This window comes from Phodopus roborovskii, unplaced genomic scaffold (assembly GCF_943737965.1).
Source record: "Phodopus roborovskii unplaced genomic scaffold, PHOROB, whole genome shotgun sequence".
Taxonomy (NCBI): Eukaryota; Metazoa; Chordata; class Mammalia; order Rodentia; family Cricetidae; genus Phodopus; species Phodopus roborovskii.
In genome coordinates this window covers 60,423,300-60,448,912 of record NW_026126407.1, presented here as the reverse complement: position 1 = coordinate 60,448,912, position 25,613 = coordinate 60,423,300, and positions in this window count along the sequence as shown.

Below are 25,613 nucleotides of genomic sequence, written 5' to 3'. Positions count from 1 at the left end.
TTCTCACAGGTGCCATAGATGTAACTCATAGATTCACAAAATTCACACACTCCATCTAAGCACTCTAGAGTAGTGTCAAAGTCCTCCTTTTCAGGTTAAGTTGTAGGAGGAGTGTGGGGTTGAGGATTCCGTTTTGATTTAGCATTAGTTTTAGTGCTAGTGTTACCGTTAGTGTTGGGATTGCAATAGTATGCCCATTAAGTTTCGATTTCAGTTCTCGGTTAAATCAGGGATAGCGATAGTGTTAGGGCTAGCGTATGCTTAGGGTTAGGGTTAGGGTTAGCAGCAATGTAGTTTTACTTTCTCCTAGTGTATCCACGCACGATGCACAGAATCACAGCATCCAACTACACCATCGCAGATCTATACCACGTTGATAATACACCCAATGAGACTGTGAGTGTAGAATCGCACACTGGAGAAGGATTTTAGCTGGGTCACAAACTGACGCCTCCAGTCACAGCGTGATCACACACTGGTTTCGGCACTCTGAGAAAGGGAAAATCCAGTCCCAATGTCTGACAGACTCACACAAGGTTTTGGCACTGATACCGATTAAGGTCCCCTGACACCTAGGTTCACTCCCTTCACGAACACTGTATTAGCCAACAACCATAATGTCAAATTAACCTCGTTCGATGCCGCATATGCCCTACAGTGTTTCCTGACTCTCATACGTTGTGTAAACAAATGCTCACAATATCCCACTACCTAAGCTCGACTTGTTGACACTCGACCATAATGTCAGCAGAACCTCTCAGCCTAAGAGCAGTACTGCACAGTGTTAAAACTGGCTACCACTACCGATGCACTGTTAATGTGATTTCCATTCCTCACGCAGACTCCTCATTATGGCCCAGTGTGTTCATGCTCTTATCCTGTGTTATCACATATTGGTCTTGTACTCAGATTACTTTCATTGTACACGAGCACAGAGACAAAGCGTTGTCACCCAAGCTCTAACAGCTAACACAGACACTTTCCAGGTGTCTTCAATGAGGTTCACGGTCTTCTCACAGGTGCCATAGATGTAACTCATAGATTCACAAAATTCACACACTCCATCTAAGCACTCTAGAGTAGTGTCAAAGTCCTCCTTTTCAGGTTAAGTTGTAGGAGGAGTGTGGGGTTGAGGATTCCGTTTTGATTTAGCATTAGTTTTAGTGCTAGTGTTACCGTTAGTGTTGGGATTGCAATAGTATGCCCATTAAGTTTCGATTTCAGTTCTCGGTTAAATCAGGGATAGCGATAGTGTTAGGGCTAGCGTATGCTTAGGGTTAGGGTTAGGGTTAGCAGCAATGTAGTTTTACTTTCTCCTAGTGTATCCACGCACGATGCACAGAATCACAGCATCCAACTACACCATCGCAGATCTATACCACGTTGATAATACACCCAATGAGACTGTGAGTGTAGAATCGCACACTGGAGAAGGATTTTAGCTGGGTCACAAACTGACGCCTCCAGTCACAGCGTGATCACACACTGGTTTCGGCACTCTGAGAAAGGGAAAATCCAGTCCCAATGTCTGACAGACTCACACAAGGTTTTGGCACTGATACCGATTAAGGTCCCCTGACACCTAGGTTCACTCCCTTCACGAACACTGTATTAGCCAACAACCATAATGTCAAATTAACCTCGTTCGATGCCGCATATGCCCTACAGTGTTTCCTGACTCTCATACGTTGTGTAAACAAATGCTCACAATATCCCACTACCTAAGCTCGACTTGTTGACACTCGACATAATGTCAGCAGAACCTCTCAGCCTAAGAGCAGTACTGCACAGTGTTAAAACTGGCTACCACTACCGATGCACTGTTAATGTGATTTCCATTCCTCACGCAGACTCCTCATTATGGCCCAGTGTGTTCATGCTCTTATCCTGTGTTATCACATATTGGTCTTGTACTCAGATTACTTTCATTGTACACGAGCACAGAGACAAAGCGTTGTCACCCAAGCTCTAACAGCTAACACAGACACTTTCCAGGTGTCTTCAATGAGGTTCACGGTCTTCTCACAGGTGCCATAGATGTAACTCATAGATTCACAAAATTCACACACTCCATCTAAGCACTCTAGAGTAGTGTCAAAGTCCTCCTTTTCAGGTTAAGTTGTAGGAGGAGTGTGGGGTTGAGGATTCCGTTTTGATTTAGCATTAGTTTTAGTGCTAGTGTTACCGTTAGTGTTGGGATTGCAATAGTATGCCCATTAAGTTTCGATTTCAGTTCTCGGTTAAATCAGGGATAGCGATAGTGTTAGGGCTAGCGTATGCTTAGGGTTAGGGTTAGGGTTAGCAGCAATGTAGTTTTACTTTCTCCTAGTGTATCCACGCACGATGCACAGAATCACAGCATCCAACTACACCATCGCAGATCTATACCACGTTGATAATACACCCAATGAGACTGTGAGTGTAGAATCGCACACTGGAGAAGGATTTTAGCTGGGTCACAAACTGACGCCTCCAGTCACAGCGTGATCACACACTGGTTTCGGCACTCTGAGAAAGGGAAAATCCAGTCCCAATGTCTGACAGACTCACACAAGGTTTTGGCACTGATACCGATTAAGGTCCCCTGACACCTAGGTTCACTCCCTTCACGAACACTGTATTAGCCAACAACCATAATGTCAAATTAACCTCGTTCGATGCCGCATATGCCCTACAGTGTTTCCTGACTCTCATACGTTGTGTAAACAAATGCTCACAATATCCCACTACCTAAGCTCGACTTGTTGACACTCGACATAATGTCAGCAGAACCTCTCAGCCTAAGAGCAGTACTGCACAGTGTTAAAACTGGCTACCACTACCGATGCACTGTTAATGTGATTTCCATTCCTCACGCAGACTCCTCATTATGGCCCAGTGTGTTCATGCTCTTATCCTGTGTTATCACATATTGGTCTTGTACTCAGATTACTTTCATTGTACACGAGCACAGAGACAAAGCGTTGTCACCCAAGCTCTAACAGCTAACACAGACACTTTCCAGGTGTCTTCAATGAGGTTCACGGTCTTCTCACAGGTGCCATAGATGTAACTCATAGATTCACAAAATTCACACACTCCATCTAAGCACTCTAGAGTAGTGTCAAAGTCCTCCTTTTCAGGTTAAGTTGTAGGAGGAGTGTGGGGTTGAGGATTCCGTTTTGATTTAGCATTAGTTTTAGTGCTAGTGTTACCGTTAGTGTTGGGATTGCAATAGTATGCCCATTAAGTTTCGATTTCAGTTCTCGGTTAAATCAGGGATAGCGATAGTGTTAGGGCTAGCGTATGCTTAGGGTTAGGGTTAGGGTTAGCAGCAATGTAGTTTTACTTTCTCCTAGTGTATCCACGCACGATGCACAGAATCACAGCATCCAACTACACCATCGCAGATCTATACCACGTTGATAATACACCCAATGAGACTGTGAGTGTAGAATCGCACACTGGAGAAGGATTTTAGCTGGGTCACAAACTGACGCCTCCAGTCACAGCGTGATCACACACTGGTTTCGGCACTCTGAGAAAGGGAAAATCCAGTCCCAATGTCTGACAGACTCACACAAGGTTTTGGCACTGATACCGATTAAGGTCCCCTGACACCTAGGTTCACTCCCTTCACGAACACTGTATTAGCCAACAACCATAATGTCAAATTAACCTCGTTCGATGCCGCATATGCCCTACAGTGTTTCCTGACTCTCATACGTTGTGTAAACAAATGCTCACAATATCCCACTACCTAAGCTCGACTTGTTGACACTCGACATAATGTCAGCAGAACCTCTCAGCCTAAGAGCAGTACTGCACAGTGTTAAAACTGGCTACCACTACCGATGCACTGTTAATGTGATTTCCATTCCTCACGCAGACTCCTCATTATGGCCCAGTGTGTTCATGCTCTTATCCTGTGTTATCACATATTGGTCTTGTACTCAGATTACTTTCATTGTACACGAGCACAGAGACAAAGCGTTGTCACCCAAGCTCTAACAGCTAACACAGACACTTTCCAGGTGTCTTCAATGAGGTTCACGGTCTTCTCACAGGTGCCATAGATGTAACTCATAGATTCACAAAATTCACACACTCCATCTAAGCACTCTAGAGTAGTGTCAAAGTCCTCCTTTTCAGGTTAAGTTGTAGGAGGAGTGTGGGGTTGAGGATTCCGTTTTGATTTAGCATTAGTTTTAGTGCTAGTGTTACCGTTAGTGTTGGGATTGCAATAGTATGCCCATTAAGTTTCGATTTCAGTTCTCGGTTAAATCAGGGATAGCGATAGTGTTAGGGCTAGCGTATGCTTAGGGTTAGGGTTAGGGTTAGCAGCAATGTAGTTTTACTTTCTCCTAGTGTATCCACGCACGATGCACAGAATCACAGCATCCAACTACACCATCGCAGATCTATACCACGTTGATAATACACCCAATGAGACTGTGAGTGTAGAATCGCACACTGGAGAAGGATTTTAGCTGGGTCACAAACTGACGCCTCCAGTCACAGCGTGATCACACACTGGTTTCGGCACTCTGAGAAAGGGAAAATCCAGTCCCAATGTCTGACAGACTCACACAAGGTTTTGGCACTGATACCGATTAAGGTCCCCTGACACCTAGGTTCACTCCCTTCACGAACACTGTATTAGCCAACAACCATAATGTCAAATTAACCTCGTTCGATGCCGCATATGCCCTACAGTGTTTCCTGACTCTCATACGTTGTGTAAACAAATGCTCACAATATCCCACTACCTAAGCTCGACTTGTTGACACTCGACATAATGTCAGCAGAACCTCTCAGCCTAAGAGCAGTACTGCACAGTGTTAAAACTGGCTACCACTACCGATGCACTGTTAATGTGATTTCCATTCCTCACGCAGACTCCTCATTATGGCCCAGTGTGTTCATGCTCTTATCCTGTGTTATCACATATTGGTCTTGTACTCAGATTACTTTCATTGTACACGAGCACAGAGACAAAGCGTTGTCACCCAAGCTCTAACAGCTAACACAGACACTTTCCAGGTGTCTTCAATGAGGTTCACGGTCTTCTCACAGGTGCCATAGATGTAACTCATAGATTCACAAAATTCACACACTCCATCTAAGCACTCTAGAGTAGTGTCAAAGTCCTCCTTTTCAGGTTAAGTTGTAGGAGGAGTGTGGGGTTGAGGATTCCGTTTTGATTTAGCATTAGTTTTAGTGCTAGTGTTACCGTTAGTGTTGGGATTGCAATAGTATGCCCATTAAGTTTCGATTTCAGTTCTCGGTTAAATCAGGGATAGCGATAGTGTTAGGGCTAGCGTATGCTTAGGGTTAGGGTTAGGGTTAGCAGCAATGTAGTTTTACTTTCTCCTAGTGTATCCACGCACGATGCACAGAATCACAGCATCCAACTACACCATCGCAGATCTATACCACGTTGATAATACACCCAATGAGACTGTGAGTGTAGAATCGCACACTGGAGAAGGATTTTAGCTGGGTCACAAACTGACGCCTCCAGTCACAGCGTGATCACACACTGGTTTCGGCACTCTGAGAAAGGGAAAATCCAGTCCCAATGTCTGACAGACTCACACAAGGTTTTGGCACTGATACCGATTAAGGTCCCCTGACACCTAGGTTCACTCCCTTCACGAACACTGTATTAGCCAACAACCATAATGTCAAATTAACCTCGTTCGATGCCGCATATGCCCTACAGTGTTTCCTGACTCTCATACGTTGTGTAAACAAATGCTCACAATATCCCACTACCTAAGCTCGACTTGTTGACACTCGACATAATGTCAGCAGAACCTCTCAGCCTAAGAGCAGTACTGCACAGTGTTAAAACTGGCTACCACTACCGATGCACTGTTAATGTGATTTCCATTCCTCACGCAGACTCCTCATTATGGCCCAGTGTGTTCATGCTCTTATCCTGTGTTATCACATATTGGTCTTGTACTCAGATTACTTTCATTGTACACGAGCACAGAGACAAAGCGTTGTCACCCAAGCTCTAACAGCTAACACAGACACTTTCCAGGTGTCTTCAATGAGGTTCACGGTCTTCTCACAGGTGCCATAGATGTAACTCATAGATTCACAAAATTCACACACTCCATCTAAGCACTCTAGAGTAGTGTCAAAGTCCTCCTTTTCAGGTTAAGTTGTAGGAGGAGTGTGGGGTTGAGGATTCCGTTTTGATTTAGCATTAGTTTTAGTGCTAGTGTTACCGTTAGTGTTGGGATTGCAATAGTATGCCCATTAAGTTTCGATTTCAGTTCTCGGTTAAATCAGGGATAGCGATAGTGTTAGGGCTAGCGTATGCTTAGGGTTAGGGTTAGGGTTAGCAGCAATGTAGTTTTACTTTCTCCTAGTGTATCCACGCACGATGCACAGAATCACAGCATCCAACTACACCATCGCAGATCTATACCACGTTGATAATACACCCAATGAGACTGTGAGTGTAGAATCGCACACTGGAGAAGGATTTTAGCTGGGTCACAAACTGACGCCTCCAGTCACAGCGTGATCACACACTGGTTTCGGCACTCTGAGAAAGGGAAAATCCAGTCCCAATGTCTGACAGACTCACACAAGGTTTTGGCACTGATACCGATTAAGGTCCCCTGACACCTAGGTTCACTCCCTTCACGAACACTGTATTAGCCAACAACCATAATGTCAAATTAACCTCGTTCGATGCCGCATATGCCCTACAGTGTTTCCTGACTCTCATACGTTGTGTAAACAAATGCTCACAATATCCCACTACCTAAGCTCGACTTGTTGACACTCGACATAATGTCAGCAGAACCTCTCAGCCTAAGAGCAGTACTGCACAGTGTTAAAACTGGCTACCACTACCGATGCACTGTTAATGTGATTTCCATTCCTCACGCAGACTCCTCATTATGGCCCAGTGTGTTCATGCTCTTATCCTGTGTTATCACATATTGGTCTTGTACTCAGATTACTTTCATTGTACACGAGCACAGAGACAAAGCGTTGTCACCCAAGCTCTAACAGCTAACACAGACACTTTCCAGGTGTCTTCAATGAGGTTCACGGTCTTCTCACAGGTGCCATAGATGTAACTCATAGATTCACAAAATTCACACACTCCATCTAAGCACTCTAGAGTAGTGTCAAAGTCCTCCTTTTCAGGTTAAGTTGTAGGAGGAGTGTGGGGTTGAGGATTCCGTTTTGATTTAGCATTAGTTTTAGTGCTAGTGTTACCGTTAGTGTTGGGATTGCAATAGTATGCCCATTAAGTTTCGATTTCAGTTCTCGGTTAAATCAGGGATAGCGATAGTGTTAGGGCTAGCGTATGCTTAGGGTTAGGGTTAGGGTTAGCAGCAATGTAGTTTTACTTTCTCCTAGTGTATCCACGCACGATGCACAGAATCACAGCATCCAACTACACCATCGCAGATCTATACCACGTTGATAATACACCCAATGAGACTGTGAGTGTAGAATCGCACACTGGAGAAGGATTTTAGCTGGGTCACAAACTGACGCCTCCAGTCACAGCGTGATCACACACTGGTTTCGGCACTCTGAGAAAGGGAAAATCCAGTCCCAATGTCTGACAGACTCACACAAGGTTTTGGCACTGATACCGATTAAGGTCCCCTGACACCTAGGTTCACTCCCTTCACGAACACTGTATTAGCCAACAACCATAATGTCAAATTAACCTCGTTCGATGCCGCATATGCCCTACAGTGTTTCCTGACTCTCATACGTTGTGTAAACAAATGCTCACAATATCCCACTACCTAAGCTCGACTTGTTGACACTCGACATAATGTCAGCAGAACCTCTCAGCCTAAGAGCAGTACTGCACAGTGTTAAAACTGGCTACCACTACCGATGCACTGTTAATGTGATTTCCATTCCTCACGCAGACTCCTCATTATGGCCCAGTGTGTTCATGCTCTTATCCTGTGTTATCACATATTGGTCTTGTACTCAGATTACTTTCATTGTACACGAGCACAGAGACAAAGCGTTGTCACCCAAGCTCTAACAGCTAACACAGACACTTTCCAGGTGTCTTCAATGAGGTTCACGGTCTTCTCACAGGTGCCATAGATGTAACTCATAGATTCACAAAATTCACACACTCCATCTAAGCACTCTAGAGTAGTGTCAAAGTCCTCCTTTTCAGGTTAAGTTGTAGGAGGAGTGTGGGGTTGAGGATTCCGTTTTGATTTAGCATTAGTTTTAGTGCTAGTGTTACCGTTAGTGTTGGGATTGCAATAGTATGCCCATTAAGTTTCGATTTCAGTTCTCGGTTAAATCAGGGATAGCGATAGTGTTAGGGCTAGCGTATGCTTAGGGTTAGGGTTAGGGTTAGCAGCAATGTAGTTTTACTTTCTCCTAGTGTATCCACGCACGATGCACAGAATCACAGCATCCAACTACACCATCGCAGATCTATACCACGTTGATAATACACCCAATGAGACTGTGAGTGTAGAATCGCACACTGGAGAAGGATTTTAGCTGGGTCACAAACTGACGCCTCCAGTCACAGCGTGATCACACACTGGTTTCGGCACTCTGAGAAAGGGAAAATCCAGTCCCAATGTCTGACAGACTCACACAAGGTTTTGGCACTGATACCGATTAAGGTCCCCTGACACCTAGGTTCACTCCCTTCACGAACACTGTATTAGCCAACAACCATAATGTCAAATTAACCTCGTTCGATGCCGCATATGCCCTACAGTGTTTCCTGACTCTCATACGTTGTGTAAACAAATGCTCACAATATCCCACTACCTAAGCTCGACTTGTTGACACTCGACATAATGTCAGCAGAACCTCTCAGCCTAAGAGCAGTACTGCACAGTGTTAAAACTGGCTACCACTACCGATGCACTGTTAATGTGATTTCCATTCCTCACGCAGACTCCTCATTATGGCCCAGTGTGTTCATGCTCTTATCCTGTGTTATCACATATTGGTCTTGTACTCAGATTACTTTCATTGTACACGAGCACAGAGACAAAGCGTTGTCACCCAAGCTCTAACAGCTAACACAGACACTTTCCAGGTGTCTTCAATGAGGTTCACGGTCTTCTCACAGGTGCCATAGATGTAACTCATAGATTCACAAAATTCACACACTCCATCTAAGCACTCTAGAGTAGTGTCAAAGTCCTCCTTTTCAGGTTAAGTTGTAGGAGGAGTGTGGGGTTGAGGATTCCGTTTTGATTTAGCATTAGTTTTAGTGCTAGTGTTACCGTTAGTGTTGGGATTGCAATAGTATGCCCATTAAGTTTCGATTTCAGTTCTCGGTTAAATCAGGGATAGCGATAGTGTTAGGGCTAGCGTATGCTTAGGGTTAGGGTTAGGGTTAGCAGCAATGTAGTTTTACTTTCTCCTAGTGTATCCACGCACGATGCACAGAATCACAGCATCCAACTACACCATCGCAGATCTATACCACGTTGATAATACACCCAATGAGACTGTGAGTGTAGAATCGCACACTGGAGAAGGATTTTAGCTGGGTCACAAACTGACGCCTCCAGTCACAGCGTGATCACACACTGGTTTCGGCACTCTGAGAAAGGGAAAATCCAGTCCCAATGTCTGACAGACTCACACAAGGTTTTGGCACTGATACCGATTAAGGTCCCCTGACACCTAGGTTCACTCCCTTCACGAACACTGTATTAGCCAACAACCATAATGTCAAATTAACCTCGTTCGATGCCGCATATGCCCTACAGTGTTTCCTGACTCTCATACGTTGTGTAAACAAATGCTCACAATATCCCACTACCTAAGCTCGACTTGTTGACACTCGACATAATGTCAGCAGAACCTCTCAGCCTAAGAGCAGTACTGCACAGTGTTAAAACTGGCTACCACTACCGATGCACTGTTAATGTGATTTCCATTCCTCACGCAGACTCCTCATTATGGCCCAGTGTGTTCATGCTCTTATCCTGTGTTATCACATATTGGTCTTGTACTCAGATTACTTTCATTGTACACGAGCACAGAGACAAAGCGTTGTCACCCAAGCTCTAACAGCTAACACAGACACTTTCCAGGTGTCTTCAATGAGGTTCACGGTCTTCTCACAGGTGCCATAGATGTAACTCATAGATTCACAAAATTCACACACTCCATCTAAGCACTCTAGAGTAGTGTCAAAGTCCTCCTTTTCAGGTTAAGTTGTAGGAGGAGTGTGGGGTTGAGGATTCCGTTTTGATTTAGCATTAGTTTTAGTGCTAGTGTTACCGTTAGTGTTGGGATTGCAATAGTATGCCCATTAAGTTTCGATTTCAGTTCTCGGTTAAATCAGGGATAGCGATAGTGTTAGGGCTAGCGTATGCTTAGGGTTAGGGTTAGGGTTAGCAGCAATGTAGTTTTACTTTCTCCTAGTGTATCCACGCACGATGCACAGAATCACAGCATCCAACTACACCATCGCAGATCTATACCACGTTGATAATACACCCAATGAGACTGTGAGTGTAGAATCGCACACTGGAGAAGGATTTTAGCTGGGTCACAAACTGACGCCTCCAGTCACAGCGTGATCACACACTGGTTTCGGCACTCTGAGAAAGGGAAAATCCAGTCCCAATGTCTGACAGACTCACACAAGGTTTTGGCACTGATACCGATTAAGGTCCCCTGACACCTAGGTTCACTCCCTTCACGAACACTGTATTAGCCAACAACCATAATGTCAAATTAACCTCGTTCGATGCCGCATATGCCCTACAGTGTTTCCTGACTCTCATACGTTGTGTAAACAAATGCTCACAATATCCCACTACCTAAGCTCGACTTGTTGACACTCGACATAATGTCAGCAGAACCTCTCAGCCTAAGAGCAGTACTGCACAGTGTTAAAACTGGCTACCACTACCGATGCACTGTTAATGTGATTTCCATTCCTCACGCAGACTCCTCATTATGGCCCAGTGTGTTCATGCTCTTATCCTGTGTTATCACATATTGGTCTTGTACTCAGATTACTTTCATTGTACACGAGCACAGAGACAAAGCGTTGTCACCCAAGCTCTAACAGCTAACACAGACACTTTCCAGGTGTCTTCAATGAGGTTCACGGTCTTCTCACAGGTGCCATAGATGTAACTCATAGATTCACAAAATTCACACACTCCATCTAAGCACTCTAGAGTAGTGTCAAAGTCCTCCTTTTCAGGTTAAGTTGTAGGAGGAGTGTGGGGTTGAGGATTCCGTTTTGATTTAGCATTAGTTTTAGTGCTAGTGTTACCGTTAGTGTTGGGATTGCAATAGTATGCCCATTAAGTTTCGATTTCAGTTCTCGGTTAAATCAGGGATAGCGATAGTGTTAGGGCTAGCGTATGCTTAGGGTTAGGGTTAGGGTTAGCAGCAATGTAGTTTTACTTTCTCCTAGTGTATCCACGCACGATGCACAGAATCACAGCATCCAACTACACCATCGCAGATCTATACCACGTTGATAATACACCCAATGAGACTGTGAGTGTAGAATCGCACACTGGAGAAGGATTTTAGCTGGGTCACAAACTGACGCCTCCAGTCACAGCGTGATCACACACTGGTTTCGGCACTCTGAGAAAGGGAAAATCCAGTCCCAATGTCTGACAGACTCACACAAGGTTTTGGCACTGATACCGATTAAGGTCCCCTGACACCTAGGTTCACTCCCTTCACGAACACTGTATTAGCCAACAACCATAATGTCAAATTAACCTCGTTCGATGCCGCATATGCCCTACAGTGTTTCCTGACTCTCATACGTTGTGTAAACAAATGCTCACAATATCCCACTACCTAAGCTCGACTTGTTGACACTCGACATAATGTCAGCAGAACCTCTCAGCCTAAGAGCAGTACTGCACAGTGTTAAAACTGGCTACCACTACCGATGCACTGTTAATGTGATTTCCATTCCTCACGCAGACTCCTCATTATGGCCCAGTGTGTTCATGCTCTTATCCTGTGTTATCACATATTGGTCTTGTACTCAGATTACTTTCATTGTACACGAGCACAGAGACAAAGCGTTGTCACCCAAGCTCTAACAGCTAACACAGACACTTTCCAGGTGTCTTCAATGAGGTTCACGGTCTTCTCACAGGTGCCATAGATGTAACTCATAGATTCACAAAATTCACACACTCCATCTAAGCACTCTAGAGTAGTGTCAAAGTCCTCCTTTTCAGGTTAAGTTGTAGGAGGAGTGTGGGGTTGAGGATTCCGTTTTGATTTAGCATTAGTTTTAGTGCTAGTGTTACCGTTAGTGTTGGGATTGCAATAGTATGCCCATTAAGTTTCGATTTCAGTTCTCGGTTAAATCAGGGATAGCGATAGTGTTAGGGCTAGCGTATGCTTAGGGTTAGGGTTAGGGTTAGCAGCAATGTAGTTTTACTTTCTCCTAGTGTATCCACGCACGATGCACAGAATCACAGCATCCAACTACACCATCGCAGATCTATACCACGTTGATAATACACCCAATGAGACTGTGAGTGTAGAATCGCACACTGGAGAAGGATTTTAGCTGGGTCACAAACTGACGCCTCCAGTCACAGCGTGATCACACACTGGTTTCGGCACTCTGAGAAAGGGAAAATCCAGTCCCAATGTCTGACAGACTCACACAAGGTTTTGGCACTGATACCGATTAAGGTCCCCTGACACCTAGGTTCACTCCCTTCACGAACACTGTATTAGCCAACAACCATAATGTCAAATTAACCTCGTTCGATGCCGCATATGCCCTACAGTGTTTCCTGACTCTCATACGTTGTGTAAACAAATGCTCACAATATCCCACTACCTAAGCTCGACTTGTTGACACTCGACATAATGTCAGCAGAACCTCTCAGCCTAAGAGCAGTACTGCACAGTGTTAAAACTGGCTACCACTACCGATGCACTGTTAATGTGATTTCCATTCCTCACGCAGACTCCTCATTATGGCCCAGTGTGTTCATGCTCTTATCCTGTGTTATCACATATTGGTCTTGTACTCAGATTACTTTCATTGTACACGAGCACAGAGACAAAGCGTTGTCACCCAAGCTCTAACAGCTAACACAGACACTTTCCAGGTGTCTTCAATGAGGTTCACGGTCTTCTCACAGGTGCCATAGATGTAACTCATAGATTCACAAAATTCACACACTCCATCTAAGCACTCTAGAGTAGTGTCAAAGTCCTCCTTTTCAGGTTAAGTTGTAGGAGGAGTGTGGGGTTGAGGATTCCGTTTTGATTTAGCATTAGTTTTAGTGCTAGTGTTACCGTTAGTGTTGGGATTGCAATAGTATGCCCATTAAGTTTCGATTTCAGTTCTCGGTTAAATCAGGGATAGCGATAGTGTTAGGGCTAGCGTATGCTTAGGGTTAGGGTTAGGGTTAGCAGCAATGTAGTTTTACTTTCTCCTAGTGTATCCACGCACGATGCACAGAATCACAGCATCCAACTACACCATCGCAGATCTATACCACGTTGATAATACACCCAATGAGACTGTGAGTGTAGAATCGCACACTGGAGAAGGATTTTAGCTGGGTCACAAACTGACGCCTCCAGTCACAGCGTGATCACACACTGGTTTCGGCACTCTGAGAAAGGGAAAATCCAGTCCCAATGTCTGACAGACTCACACAAGGTTTTGGCACTGATACCGATTAAGGTCCCCTGACACCTAGGTTCACTCCCTTCACGAACACTGTATTAGCCAACAACCATAATGTCAAATTAACCTCGTTCGATGCCGCATATGCCCTACAGTGTTTCCTGACTCTCATACGTTGTGTAAACAAATGCTCACAATATCCCACTACCTAAGCTCGACTTGTTGACACTCGACATAATGTCAGCAGAACCTCTCAGCCTAAGAGCAGTACTGCACAGTGTTAAAACTGGCTACCACTACCGATGCACTGTTAATGTGATTTCCATTCCTCACGCAGACTCCTCATTATGGCCCAGTGTGTTCATGCTCTTATCCTGTGTTATCACATATTGGTCTTGTACTCAGATTACTTTCATTGTACACGAGCACAGAGACAAAGCGTTGTCACCCAAGCTCTAACAGCTAACACAGACACTTTCCAGGTGTCTTCAATGAGGTTCACGGTCTTCTCACAGGTGCCATAGATGTAACTCATAGATTCACAAAATTCACACACTCCATCTAAGCACTCTAGAGTAGTGTCAAAGTCCTCCTTTTCAGGTTAAGTTGTAGGAGGAGTGTGGGGTTGAGGATTCCGTTTTGATTTAGCATTAGTTTTAGTGCTAGTGTTACCGTTAGTGTTGGGATTGCAATAGTATGCCCATTAAGTTTCGATTTCAGTTCTCGGTTAAATCAGGGATAGCGATAGTGTTAGGGCTAGCGTATGCTTAGGGTTAGGGTTAGGGTTAGCAGCAATGTAGTTTTACTTTCTCCTAGTGTATCCACGCACGATGCACAGAATCACAGCATCCAACTACACCATCGCAGATCTATACCACGTTGATAATACACCCAATGAGACTGTGAGTGTAGAATCGCACACTGGAGAAGGATTTTAGCTGGGTCACAAACTGACGCCTCCAGTCACAGCGTGATCACACACTGGTTTCGGCACTCTGAGAAAGGGAAAATCCAGTCCCAATGTCTGACAGACTCACACAAGGTTTTGGCACTGATACCGATTAAGGTCCCCTGACACCTAGGTTCACTCCCTTCACGAACACTGTATTAGCCAACAACCATAATGTCAAATTAACCTCGTTCGATGCCGCATATGCCCTACAGTGTTTCCTGACTCTCATACGTTGTGTAAACAAATGCTCACAATATCCCACTACCTAAGCTCGACTTGTTGACACTCGACATAATGTCAGCAGAACCTCTCAGCCTAAGAGCAGTACTGCACAGTGTTAAAACTGGCTACCACTACCGATGCACTGTTAATGTGATTTCCATTCCTCACGCAGACTCCTCATTATGGCCCAGTGTGTTCATGCTCTTATCCTGTGTTATCACATATTGGTCTTGTACTCAGATTACTTTCATTGTACACGAGCACAGAGACAAAGCGTTGTCACCCAAGCTCTAACAGCTAACACAGACACTTTCCAGGTGTCTTCAATGAGGTTCACGGTCTTCTCACAGGTGCCATAGATGTAACTCATAGATTCACAAAATTCACACACTCCATCTAAGCACTCTAGAGTAGTGTCAAAGTCCTCCTTTTCAGGTTAAGTTGTAGGAGGAGTGTGGGGTTGAGGATTCCGTTTTGATTTAGCATTAGTTTTAGTGCTAGTGTTACCGTTAGTGTTGGGATTGCAATAGTATGCCCATTAAGTTTCGATTTCAGTTCTCGGTTAAATCAGGGATAGCGATAGTGTTAGGGCTAGCGTATGCTTAGGGTTAGGGTTAGGGTTAGCAGCAATGTAGTTTTACTTTCTCCTAGTGTATCCACGCACGATGCACAGAATCACAGCATCCAACTACACCATCGCAGATCTATACCACGTTGATAATACACCCAATGAGACTGTGAGTGTAGAATCGCACACTGGAGAAGGATTTTAGCTGGGTCACAAACTGACGCCTCCAGTCACAGCGTGATCACACACTGGTTTCGGCACTCTGAGAAAGGGAAAATCCAGTCCCAATGTCTGACAGACTCACACAAGGTTTTGGCACTGATACCGATTAAGGTCCCCTGACACCTAGGTTCACTCCCTTCACGAACACTGTATTAGCCAACAACCATAATGTCAAATTAACCTCGTTCGATGCCGCATATGCCCTACAGTGTTTCCTGACTCTCATACGTTGTGTAAACAAATGCTCACAATATCCCACTACCTAAGCTCGACTTGTTGACACTCGACCATAATGTCAGCAGAACCTCTCAGCCTAAGAGCAGTACTGCACAGTGTTAAAACTGGCTACCACTACCGATGCACTGTTAATGTGATTTCCATTCCTCACGCAGACTCCTCATTATGGCCCAGTGTGTTCATGCTCTTATCCTGTGTTATCACATATTGGTCTTGTACTCAGATTACTTTCATTGTACACGAGCACAGAGACAAAGCGTTGTCACCCAAGCTCTAACAGCTAACACAGACACTTTCCAGGTGTCTTCAATGAGGTTCACGGTCTTCTCACAGGTGCCATAGATGTAACTCATAGATTCACAAAATTCACACACTCCATCTAAGCACTCTAGAGTAGTGTCAAAGTCCTCCTTTTCAGGTTAAGTTGTAGGAGGAGTGTGGGGTTGAGGATTCCGTTTTGATTTAGCATTAGTTTTAGTGCTAGTGTTACCGTTAGTGTTGGGATTGCAATAGTATGCCCATTAAGTTTCGATTTCAGTTCTCGGTTAAATCAGGGATAGCGATAGTGTTAGGGCTAGCGTATGCTTAGGGTTAGGGTTAGGGTTAGCAGCAATGTAGTTTTACTTTCTCCTAGTGTATCCACGCACGATGCACAGAATCACAGCATCCAACTACACCATCGCAGATCTATACCACGTTGATAATACACCCAATGAGACTGTGAGTGTAGAATCGCACACTGGAGAAGGATTTTAGCTGGGTCACAAACTGACGCCTCCAGTCACAGCGTGATCACACACTGGTTTCGGCACTCTGAGAAAGGGAAAATCCAGTCCCAATGTCTGACAGACTCACACAAGGTTTTGGCACTGATACCGATTAAGGTCCCCTGACACCTAGGTTCACTCCCTTCACGAACACTGTATTAGCCAACAACCATAATGTCAAATTAACCTCGTTCGATGCCGCATATGCCCTACAGTGTTTCCTGACTCTCATACGTTGTGTAAACAAATGCTCACAATATCCCACTACCTAAGCTCGACTTGTTGACACTCGACATAATGTCAGCAGAACCTCTCAGCCTAAGAGCAGTACTGCACAGTGTTAAAACTGGCTACCACTACCGATGCACTGTTAATGTGATTTCCATTCCTCACGCAGACTCCTCATTATGGCCCAGTGTGTTCATGCTCTTATCCTGTGTTATCACATATTGGTCTTGTACTCAGATTACTTTCATTGTACACGAGCACAGAGACAAAGCGTTGTCACCCAAGCTCTAACAGCTAACACAGACACTTTCCAGGTGTCTTCAATGAGGTTCACGGTCTTCTCACAGGTGCCATAGATGTAACTCATAGATTCACAAAATTCACACACTCCATCTAAGCACTCTAGAGTAGTGTCAAAGTCCTCCTTTTCAGGTTAAGTTGTAGGAGGAGTGTGGGGTTGAGGATTCCGTTTTGATTTAGCATTAGTTTTAGTGCTAGTGTTACCGTTAGTGTTGGGATTGCAATAGTATGCCCATTAAGTTTCGATTTCAGTTCTCGGTTAAATCAGGGATAGCGATAGTGTTAGGGCTAGCGTATGCTTAGGGTTAGGGTTAGGGTTAGCAGCAATGTAGTTTTACTTTCTCCTAGTGTATCCACGCACGATGCACAGAATCACAGCATCCAACTACACCATCGCAGATCTATACCACGTTGATAATACACCCAATGAGACTGTGAGTGTAGAATCGCACACTGGAGAAGGATTTTAGCTGGGTCACAAACTGACGCCTCCAGTCACAGCGTGATCACACACTGGTTTCGGCACTCTGAGAAAGGGAAAATCCAGTCCCAATGTCTGACAGACTCACACAAGGTTTTGGCACTGATACCGATTAAGGTCCCCTGACACCTAGGTTCACTCCCTTCACGAACACTGTATTAGCCAACAACCATAATGTCAAATTAACCTCGTTCGATGCCGCATATGCCCTACAGTGTTTCCTGACTCTCATACGTTGTGTAAACAAATGCTCACAATATCCCACTACCTAAGCTCGACTTGTTGACACTCGACATAATGTCAGCAGAACCTCTCAGCCTAAGAGCAGTACTGCACAGTGTTAAAACTGGCTACCACTACCGATGCACTGTTAATGTGATTTCCATTCCTCACGCAGACTCCTCATTATGGCCCAGTGTGTTCATGCTCTTATCCTGTGTTATCACATATTGGTCTTGTACTCAGATTACTTTCATTGTACACGAGCACAGAGACAAAGCGTTGTCACCCAAGCTCTAACAGCTAACACAGACACTTTCCAGGTGTCTTCAATGAGGTTCACGGTCTTCTCACAGGTGCCATAGATGTAACTCATAGATTCACAAAATTCACACACTCCATCTAAGCACTCTAGAGTAGTGTCAAAGTCCTCCTTTTCAGGTTAAGTTGTAGGAGGAGTGTGGGGTTGAGGATTCCGTTTTGATTTAGCATTAGTTTTAGTGCTAGTGTTACCGTTAGTGTTGGGATTGCAATAGTATGCCCATTAAGTTTCGATTTCAGTTCTCGGTTAAATCAGGGATAGCGATAGTGTTAGGGCTAGCGTATGCTTAGGGTTAGGGTTAGGGTTAGCAGCAATGTAGTTTTACTTTCTCCTAGTGTATCCACGCACGATGCACAGAATCACAGCATCCAACTACACCATCGCAGATCTATACCACGTTGATAATACACCCAATGAGACTGTGAGTGTAGAATCGCACACTGGAGAAGGATTTTAGCTGGGTCACAAACTGACGCCTCCAGTCACAGCGTGATCACACACTGGTTTCGGCACTCTGAGAAAGGGAAAATCCAGTCCCAATGTCTGACAGACTCACACAAGGTTTTGGCACTGATACCGATTAAGGTCCCCTGACACCTAGGTTCACTCCCTTCACGAACACTGTATTAGCCAACAACCATAATGTCAAATTAACCTCGTTCGATGCCGCATATGCCCTACAGTGTTTCCTGACTCTCATACGTTGTGTAAACAAATGCTCACAATATCCCACTACCTAAGCTCGACTTGTTGACACTCGACATAATGTCAGCAGAACCTCTCAGCCTAAGAGCAGTACTGCACAGTGTTAAAACTGGCTACCACTACCGATGCACTGTTAATGTGATTTCCATTCCTCACGCAGACTCCTCATTATGGCCCAGTGTGTTCATGCTCTTATCCTGTGTTATCACATATTGGTCTTGTACTCAGATTACTTTCATTGTACACGAGCACAGAGACAAAGCGTTGTCACCCAAGCTCTAACAGCTAACACAGACACTTTCCAGGTGTCTTCAATGAGGTTCACGGTCTTCTCACAGGTGCCATAGATGTAACTCATAGATTCACAAAATTCACACACTCCATCTAAGCACTCTAGAGTAGTGTCAAAGTCCTCCTTTTCAGGTTAAGTTGTAGGAGGAGTGTGGGGTTGAGGATTCCGTTTTGATTTAGCATTAGTTTTAGTGCTAGTGTTACCGTTAGTGTTGGGATTGCAATAGTATGCCCATTAAGTTTCGATTTCAGTTCTCGGTTAAATCAGGGATAGCGATAGTGTTAGGGCTAGCGTATGCTTAGGGTTAGGGTTAGGGTTAGCAGCAATGTAGTTTTACTTTCTCCTAGTGTATCCACGCACGATGCACAGAATCACAGCATCCAACTACACCATCGCAGATCTATACCACGTTGATAATACACCCAATGAGACTGTGAGTGTAGAATCGCACACTGGAGAAGGATTTTAGCTGGGTCACAAACTGACGCCTCCAGTCACAGCGTGATCACACACTGGTTTCGGCACTCTGAGAAAGGGAAAATCCAGTCCCAATGTCTGACAGACTCACACAAGGTTTTGGCACTGATACCGATTAAGGTCCCCTGACACCTAGGTTCACTCCCTTCACGAACACTGTATTAGCCAACAACCATAATGTCAAATTAACCTCGTTCGATGCCGCATATGCCCTACAGTGTTTCCTGACTCTCATACGTTGTGTAAACAAATGCTCACAATATCCCACTACCTAAGCTCGACTTGTTGACACTCGACATAATGTCAGCAGAACCTCTCAGCCTAAGAGCAGTACTGCACAGTGTTAAAACTGGCTACCACTACCGATGCACTGTTAATGTGATTTCCATTCCTCACGCAGACTCCTCATTATGGCCCAGTGTGTTCATGCTCTTATCCTGTGTTATCACATATTGGTCTTGTACTCAGATTACTTTCATTGTACACGAGCACAGAGACAAAGCGTTGTCACCCAAGCTCTAACAGCTAACACAGACACTTTCCAGGTGTCTTCAATGAGGTTCACGGTCTTCTCACAGGTGCCATAGATGTAACTCATAGATTCACAAAATTCACACACTCCATCTAAGCACTCTAGAGTAGTGTCAAAGTCCTCCTTTTCAGGTTAAGTTGTAGGAGGAGTGTGGGGTTGAGGATTCCGTTTTGATTTAGCATTAGTTTTAGTGCTAGTGTTACCGTTAGTGTTGGGATTGCAATAGTATGCCCATTAAGTTTCGATTTCAGTTCTCGGTTAAATCAGGGATAGCGATAGTGTTAGGGCTAGCGTATGCTTAGGGTTAGGGTTAGGGTTAGCAGCAATGTAGTTTTACTTTCTCCTAGTGTATCCACGCACGATGCACAGAATCACAGCATCCAACTACACCATCGCAGATCTATACCACGTTGATAATACACCCAATGAGACTGTGAGTGTAGAATCGCACACTGGAGAAGGATTTTAGCTGGGTCACAAACTGACGCCTCCAGTCACAGCGTGATCACACACTGGTTTCGGCACTCTGAGAAAGGGAAAATCCAGTCCCAATGTCTGACAGACTCACACAAGGTTTTGGCACTGATACCGATTAAGGTCCCCTGACACCTAGGTTCACTCCCTTCACGAACACTGTATTAGCCAACAACCATAATGTCAAATTAACCTCGTTCGATGCCGCATATGCCCTACAGTGTTTCCTGACTCTCATACGTTGTGTAAACAAATGCTCACAATATCCCACTACCTAAGCTCGACTTGTTGACACTCGACATAATGTCAGCAGAACCTCTCAGCCTAAGAGCAGTACTGCACAGTGTTAAAACTGGCTACCACTACCGATGCACTGTTAATGTGATTTCCATTCCTCACGCAGACTCCTCATTATGGCCCAGTGTGTTCATGCTCTTATCCTGTGTTATCACATATTGGTCTTGTACTCAGATTACTTTCATTGTACACGAGCACAGAGACAAAGCGTTGTCACCCAAGCTCTAACAGCTAACACAGACACTTTCCAGGTGTCTTCAATGAGGTTCACGGTCTTCTCACAGGTGCCATAGATGTAACTCATAGATTCACAAAATTCACACACTCCATCTAAGCACTCTAGAGTAGTGTCAAAGTCCTCCTTTTCAGGTTAAGTTGTAGGAGGAGTGTGGGGTTGAGGATTCCGTTTTGATTTAGCATTAGTTTTAGTGCTAGTGTTACCGTTAGTGTTGGGATTGCAATAGTATGCCCATTAAGTTTCGATTTCAGTTCTCGGTTAAATCAGGGATAGCGATAGTGTTAGGGCTAGCGTATGCTTAGGGTTAGGGTTAGGGTTAGCAGCAATGTAGTTTTACTTTCTCCTAGTGTATCCACGCACGATGCACAGAATCACAGCATCCAACTACACCATCGCAGATCTATACCACGTTGATAATACACCCAATGAGACTGTGAGTGTAGAATCGCACACTGGAGAAGGATTTTAGCTGGGTCACAAACTGACGCCTCCAGTCACAGCGTGATCACACACTGGTTTCGGCACTCTGAGAAAGGGAAAATCCAGTCCCAATGTCTGACAGACTCACACAAGGTTTTGGCACTGATACCGATTAAGGTCCCCTGACACCTAGGTTCACTCCCTTCACGAACACTGTATTAGCCAACAACCATAATGTCAAATTAACCTCGTTCGATGCCGCATATGCCCTACAGTGTTTCCTGACTCTCATACGTTGTGTAAACAAATGCTCACAATATCCCACTACCTAAGCTCGACTTGTTGACACTCGACCATAATGTCAGCAGAACCTCTCAGCCTAAGAGCAGTACTGCACAGTGTTAAAACTGGCTACCACTACCGATGCACTGTTAATGTGATTTCCATTCCTCACGCAGACTCCTCATTATGGCCCAGTGTGTTCATGCTCTTATCCTGTGTTATCACATATTGGTCTTGTACTCAGATTACTTTCATTGTACACGAGCACAGAGACAAAGCGTTGTCACCCAAGCTCTAACAGCTAACACAGACACTTTCCAGGTGTCTTCAATGAGGTTCACGGTCTTCTCACAGGTGCCATAGATGTAACTCATAGATTCACAAAATTCACACACTCCATCTAAGCACTCTAGAGTAGTGTCAAAGTCCTCCTTTTCAGGTTAAGTTGTAGGAGGAGTGTGGGGTTGAGGATTCCGTTTTGATTTAGCATTAGTTTTAGTGCTAGTGTTACCGTTAGTGTTGGGATTGCAATAGTATGCCCATTAAGTTTCGATTTCAGTTCTCGGTTAAATCAGGGATAGCGATAGTGTTAGGGCTAGCGTATGCTTAGGGTTAGGGTTAGGGTTAGCAGCAATGTAGTTTTACTTTCTCCTAGTGTATCCACGCACGATGCACAGAATCACAGCATCCAACTACACCATCGCAGATCTATACCACGTTGATAATACACCCAATGAGACTGTGAGTGTAGAATCGCACACTGGAGAAGGATTTTAGCTGGGTCACAAACTGACGCCTCCAGTCACAGCGTGATCACACACTGGTTTCGGCACTCTGAGAAAGGGAAAATCCAGTCCCAATGTCTGACAGACTCACACAAGGTTTTGGCACTGATACCGATTAAGGTCCCCTGACACCTAGGTTCACTCCCTTCACGAACACTGTATTAGCCAACAACCATAATGTCAAATTAACCTCGTTCGATGCCGCATATGCCCTACAGTGTTTCCTGACTCTCATACGTTGTGTAAACAAATGCTCACAATATCCCACTACCTAAGCTCGACTTGTTGACACTCGACATAATGTCAGCAGAACCTCTCAGCCTAAGAGCAGTACTGCACAGTGTTAAAACTGGCTACCACTACCGATGCACTGTTAATGTGATTTCCATTCCTCACGCAGACTCCTCATTATGGCCCAGTGTGTTCATGCTCTTATCCTGTGTTATCACATATTGGTCTTGTACTCAGATTACTTTCATTGTACACGAGCACAGAGACAAAGCGTTGTCACCCAAGCTCTAACAGCTAACACAGACACTTTCCAGGTGTCTTCAATGAGGTTCACGGTCTTCTCACAGGTGCCATAGATGTAACTCATAGATTCACAAAATTCACACACTCCATCTAAGCACTCTAGAGTAGTGTCAAAGTCCTCCTTTTCAGGTTAAGTTGTAGGAGGAGTGTGGGGTTGAGGATTCCGTTTTGATTTAGCATTAGTTTTAGTGCTAGTGTTACCGTTAGTGTTGGGATTGCAATAGTATGCCCATTAAGTTTCGATTTCAGTTCTCGGTTAAATCAGGGATAGCGATAGTGTTAGGGCTAGCGTATGCTTAGGGTTAGGGTTAGGGTTAGCAGCAATGTAGTTTTACTTTCTCCTAGTGTATCCACGCACGATGCACAGAATCACAGCATCCAACTACACCATCGCAGATCTATACCACGTTGATAATACACCCAATGAGACTGTGAGTGTAGAATCGCACACTGGAGAAGGATTTTAGCTGGGTCACAAACTGACGCCTCCAGTCACAGCGTGATCACACACTGGTTTCGGCACTCTGAGAAAGGGAAAATCCAGTCCCAATGTCTGACAGACTCACACAAGGTTTTGGCACTGATACCGATTAAGGTCCCCTGACACCTAGGTTCACTCCCTTCACGAACACTGTATTAGCCAACAACCATAATGTCAAATTAACCTCGTTCGATGCCGCATATGCCCTACAGTGTTTCCTGACTCTCATACGTTGTGTAAACAAATGCTCACAATATCCCACTACCTAAGCTCGACTTGTTGACACTCGACATAATGTCAGCAGAACCTCTCAGCCTAAGAGCAGTACTGCACAGTGTTAAAACTGGCTACCACTACCGATGCACTGTTAATGTGATTTCCATTCCTCACGCAGACTCCTCATTATGGCCCAGTGTGTTCATGCTCTTATCCTGTGTTATCACATATTGGTCTTGTACTCAGATTACTTTCATTGTACACGAGCACAGAGACAAAGCGTTGTCACCCAAGCTCTAACAGCTAACACAGACACTTTCCAGGTGTCTTCAATGAGGTTCACGGTCTTCTCACAGGTGCCATAGATGTAACTCATAGATTCACAAAATTCACACACTCCATCTAAGCACTCTAGAGTAGTGTCAAAGTCCTCCTTTTCAGGTTAAGTTGTAGGAGGAGTGTGGGGTTGAGGATTCCGTTTTGATTTAGCATTAGTTTTAGTGCTAGTGTTACCGTTAGTGTTGGGATTGCAATAGTATGCCCATTAAGTTTCGATTTCAGTTCTCGGTTAAATCAGGGATAGCGATAGTGTTAGGGCTAGCGTATGCTTAGGGTTAGGGTTAGGGTTAGCAGCAATGTAGTTTTACTTTCTCCTAGTGTATCCACGCACGATGCACAGAATCACAGCATCCAACTACACCATCGCAGATCTATACCACGTTGATAATACACCCAATGAGACTGTGAGTGTAGAATCGCACACTGGAGAAGGATTTTAGCTGGGTCACAAACTGACGCCTCCAGTCACAGCGTGATCACACACTGGTTTCGGCACTCTGAGAAAGGGAAAATCCAGTCCCAATGTCTGACAGACTCACACAAGGTTTTGGCACTGATACCGATTAAGGTCCCCTGACACCTAGGTTCACTCCCTTCACGAACACTGTATTAGCCAACAACCATAATGTCAAATTAACCTCGTTCGATGCCGCATATGCCCTACAGTGTTTCCTGACTCTCATACGTTGTGTAAACAAATGCTCACAATATCCCACTACCTAAGCTCGACTTGTTGACACTCGACATAATGTCAGCAGAACCTCTCAGCCTAAGAGCAGTACTGCACAGTGTTAAAACTGGCTACCACTACCGATGCACTGTTAATGTGATTTCCATTCCTCACGCAGACTCCTCATTATGGCCCAGTGTGTTCATGCTCTTATCCTGTGTTATCACATATTGGTCTTGTACTCAGATTACTTTCATTGTACACGAGCACAGAGACAAAGCGTTGTCACCCAAGCTCTAACAGCTAACACAGACACTTTCCAGGTGTCTTCAATGAGGTTCACGGTCTTCTCACAGGTGCCATAGATGTAACTCATAGATTCACAAAATTCACACACTCCATCTAAGCACTCTAGAGTAGTGTCAAAGTCCTCCTTTTCAGGTTAAGTTGTAGGAGGAGTGTGGGGTTGAGGATTCCGTTTTGATTTAGCATTAGTTTTAGTGCTAGTGTTACCGTTAGTGTTGGGATTGCAATAGTATGCCCATTAAGTTTCGATTTCAGTTCTCGGTTAAATCAGGGATAGCGATAGTGTTAGGGCTAGCGTATGCTTAGGGTTAGGGTTAGGGTTAGCAGCAATGTAGTTTTACTTTCTCCTAGTGTATCCACGCACGATGCACAGAATCACAGCATCCAACTACACCATCGCAGATCTATACCACGTTGATAATACAC